At 42.1% G+C, this 4319-nt stretch overlaps 1 long non-coding RNA gene across 2 annotated transcripts; it reads right to left on the reverse strand.

The window, feature by feature from the left end:
• Window positions 1-2705: 2705 nt before the first annotated feature.
• LOC128294020 (uncharacterized) lies at window positions 2706-3726 on the reverse strand. Of its 2 annotated transcripts, none has more exons than XR_008284193.1 (2): window positions 3682-3726; window positions 2706-2948 (listed from the first exon to the last, which is right to left on the reverse strand). It is a non-coding gene; the product is annotated as an uncharacterized LOC128294020 (long non-coding RNA). The 2 variants fall into 2 exon arrangements; XR_008284192.1 differs by lacking the exon at window positions 3682-3726 and adding an exon at window positions 3214-3305.
• Window positions 3727-4319: the final 593 nt, after the last annotated feature.

Here is a 4319-nt window from a genome sequence, read left to right on the forward strand (position 1 = left end):
CCAAATTCTATTTCCGAACAAGTGGTAAACCCGCAATTCTTGAGGAAAACATCCGGTATTCACAAACCACGAGCACAGATTCGGGTTTCTTTTCGATTCCACGTCATCGAAGCACGACGCAAGGTACGCCGCACCCTTTTCTTACATATTTCCGGGCCAACATTGCGATATTACGGTGGCAACCCTTTAAGTCCGTAGACTCAACCCGAATTATCTCGTTATTCGCGCACCTCAAATCGATAGTCTTGCTTTTGCAATTTACAACCGCATCATGCATGGTCAACCAATCCAAACCAAGAATAACGTCGAATTCATCGGACGGCAAAAGCATCAAGTTCGCGGAAAACAAGAACCTCGAACACTAGGGGACTTTTCTTGCACACTTTGTTGACAAGCACGTAATGACCCAAGGGTTTGACACCGAATTACAAACTCGAGAGACTCAATAGGCAAAGTCTTCTTGGATGCTAAGGTTTCACATATATAAGAATGAGTAGAACCGGGGTCAATCAAAGCAATCACATTAGTATTGAAAAGAGTGAAAGTACCAGTAATGACATACGGAGAGGCAACATCCTCGTGTGTGCGATGGCATAAGTCCTAGCAGAGCCCGAGCCTCGGATCGATGGTAGCATCTCTAGATCCTCTCGACCGCCACTAACATTGCCCACATTTCTAGGTGGCCTACCTCGGCGATGGTAGCACCCGGTTTCCACTCGACTTACATTTTGTTCAAGCATCCTCGGGCAATCCTTCATAAAGTGGTCGGCTGATCCACACTTATAGCGAGAGCGATCACGGAACCAACACTCCCGAATGCCATTTGCCACAATGCGAGACACTCGCCCTCTCTCGCGATCATTTCCACCATGGCGATCAAGTGACTCGTGTGGTCACGGGGTCGATCGCGTCCTCGTCTAGAAAAGCCCGGCGCCTCTAGACCGCTCACATCATCTCGAAATCTCTTCGATGCTGTTGAAGAGACTTTCCGAGGACCTCTTCGAATTCTCCGGTTCCCACATCACTTTTTGTTTCTCCTTTCTAAGCTCTTGACTTTACAAGCTCGCTCAACAAGTACTACGAACTCTCGTATTTCGAGAATGCCAACGAACATCCTTATATCATCATTCAGCCCATCCTCGAAGCGTTTACACATGCATTCTCGCGCGTTCCGGCTAAGCCTCACAAATTTTCGTTCATAGTCGATGAATCGACATAGAACCTTGCTTAAGATCAAGAAATTCCCTTCGTTTTTGGTCGATGAATCTCGATCGATATACTTTTTTGAACTCGGTTTGAAAGAATTCCCAAGTCACTTGCTCTCTAGGCACCACAGTCGAGTACTCCACCAATAGTAGGCGGAATCGCGTAGCAAGGAGATGGTACACTTTAGGCACTCATCGGTGTACAAGATAGCTCATCGAGCACCGGATAGTGTTGTCCAACCAAAATTCAGCTCGCTTCGGCATCATCATCATCCGTAGCTTTGAATTCAGTGGCCCCATGTTTTGAATCCTATCGATCGGGGCTTACTTGACCTTATTTGGTCGATTCTGGAGGTATTGTAGGTCTGAGGTTGCATTTTTCGGGAATGGAGGTTGTGGAACAGTAGTGTTAGTTCGAATGTATTGGTTAAACCATTCATTCATCACGCTATAAAAGGCTTGCCTAGCCTCATCATTCGGATTGTTGGCCATAGGTTGAGAGTCCATGGCCTGTCCCTTGCGGAGCAGCGCCACACTCTCCACATCATCGCTATCGCTTCGGTTGGGATCGGGATCCATTACTATAAACAACACAAAGTCAAATTGTCAGAAATCACCACACTATCGATTCATCATTTAATGGCATGTATAGCTAGACCCCAAACACATCACGGTAGTCCTAGAATCGACTAAACTGTGGCTCTGATACCAATAAAATTGTAACACCCCGAACCCGAGACCATCGCCGGTGTCGGACACGAGGGGTTAACAAGCCAAATCCCCATATTTCGCCCACCAATTGACATTTCCAGTCAGGCTGGAAAATTGCGTCACCGTTGCCTTAAAAATCATATCTCGAGTTTCAAAACTCGGAAACTGGTTTCGTAAATTTTCCCTGAATTTAGACTCATATATCCATCCATGGATTTATTTCTAGAATTTTTGGTCAGGTCAATTGGTACAGTTTATTAGTTAAAGTCACCCATGTTACAGGGATCGACTGCTCTGACCTCCGCGCGTTACAACTTGAATATCTCTCTGTACAGGGCTTTAATACTGGTGCCGTTTGTTTCTAATGAAAATAGACTCAAAATGGAATCTGTAAATATAAGGCATGACTCCTAATTATTTCTGGATAATTTATAGTAAATTTTTAAAGTTGCGACAGGGGACCCAGAAACCGTTCTGGCCCTGTCTCACGAAAGCTTTAATATCTCTTAACATGTGACTCCTATGACCGTTTCGTTTCTTCCATATGAAAGTAGACTCATCAAGGTTCATTTACATAGCTTATTCACTATTTAATACCATTCCTACAAATTTTGGTGATTTTTCACATTCACGTCACTGCAGCTGGCAGCATCTGTTTTTAAGGTAGGTCTTACCTATTTTGTAGTCTCCATGAACCAACTAGTCTTGCCATACATAGGTTCACATATGATCATTTTAACCATACCAATGGCTGATCATGTGACCAACACTCCCATTTCCAATCCATAATCACATCATGACACCATATATATATATATACAAACCGCAAATAGTCTAAGTTCGTACTTCACTTTTACGAGCCATTTTCGCATGGCCGTACACATATACATCACAACATATTTAAACCAACAAGGGGTAGTCCTATACATGCCATTTCAAAGCTCAACCAAAAATTATACCAAAATGGAGGCTTTGATAGTGTAGATGACTTCGACTTTAATGATCCCGAATCCGATTGCTATCGAGCAAAATCTATAAAACAGAGAGCCAAAGCAGCGGGTAAGCATTTTTATGCTTAGTAAGTCTCAAGGAATAAAATCAGCTTTAATTAAAGCAATACATTCACATGGCCAAATGCATCATTTCATTAATACACATTCACATAATCATTCTTACTTCACACTTCATCGTTATATACTTTCACAAGGTATCAACCAATTCAATAGCTGAAATTCGTTAGTCGATCGAGCGAATGTTGCTCAAACATGTCGACTTTCCAATGCACGTATAAACATACCTTATTCTTTGGGCTTTTCGAGCGTACCGATTGAATTCATTACAGCAACCAACACTCACCTCCAGCCCAAGCTTCTTCGGAATACAACCGGATATAACCACGTGCACGAATGCCTTCGGGTCTTAGCCCGGATAGAACGACTCGCACGAATGCCTTGGTCTTAGCCCGGATGTAGCCGCTAGCACAATGGCCTTCGGGTCTTAACCCGGATATAATTTCCAGCAATAACGTCTTCGGGTCTTAGCCCGGATATCATTCAATTGCTCATGCACACATACATCAATAATCATTAGACATTCATATTTCATTTTCGTTACTAAGGCTCAAACGCAAATATAATCACTAGCATAATCGCCCGGGACTTAGCCGGGTATCATTCAAATACTCATACACACATAAATCGATAATCATTACACATCCATATTTCATTTCACATAATTCAAGTAGGGTCACTTCTTGAGGACTTACCTCGGATGTTGTCGAACGGCTTTTACGGCTATTCGATCACTTTTTCCTTCCCCTTGTCCAATTGTCGCCCTCTAAGCTCTTGAGCTAATTCAAACAAATTTAATTTATTAATACCTCATTATGCTAGCTTATGGCGAATATGACAAGGAGTTTAAATGGTCATATGGCCACCCTTTAGCTTGAGTACACAATGGTCATGCACATTTTATACTACATCAAGCAATTCAATACAATTCATTCAAGCATCAAGGAAAAGCTAAGGCCATCAATCGGCTACCTAAGGCCGAACATACATGTCCAATTTGAGGCCAATTATACACTTAACACCACACAAAACAGCATGCATTTTACTAGTTAATGCTTTGCATATTGTAGCTCAAAACTTATAATATAGCATCAAGCACTCATATGTGTACTAGGCCGAATGTACTTGCAATTTCACAAACATTCTTCAACATCTTCTTCTTTAAACAAACATATTCATCACTTACTTCATAACCAAAACATCATGTGCAAACATATATATACATATATGTGCATGGCAATTTCAAGGTGTCCCTAGCCATCCAAAACACAAATTTTAACTAACATGCAAGAAGCATGAACCATGCTCATGAATGCATCATGGCGAATACATC

The sequence above is a fragment of the Gossypium arboreum genome, chromosome 6 (assembly GCF_025698485.1).
Source record: "Gossypium arboreum isolate Shixiya-1 chromosome 6, ASM2569848v2, whole genome shotgun sequence".
NCBI classification, from domain to species: Eukaryota; Viridiplantae; Streptophyta; class Magnoliopsida; order Malvales; family Malvaceae; genus Gossypium; species Gossypium arboreum.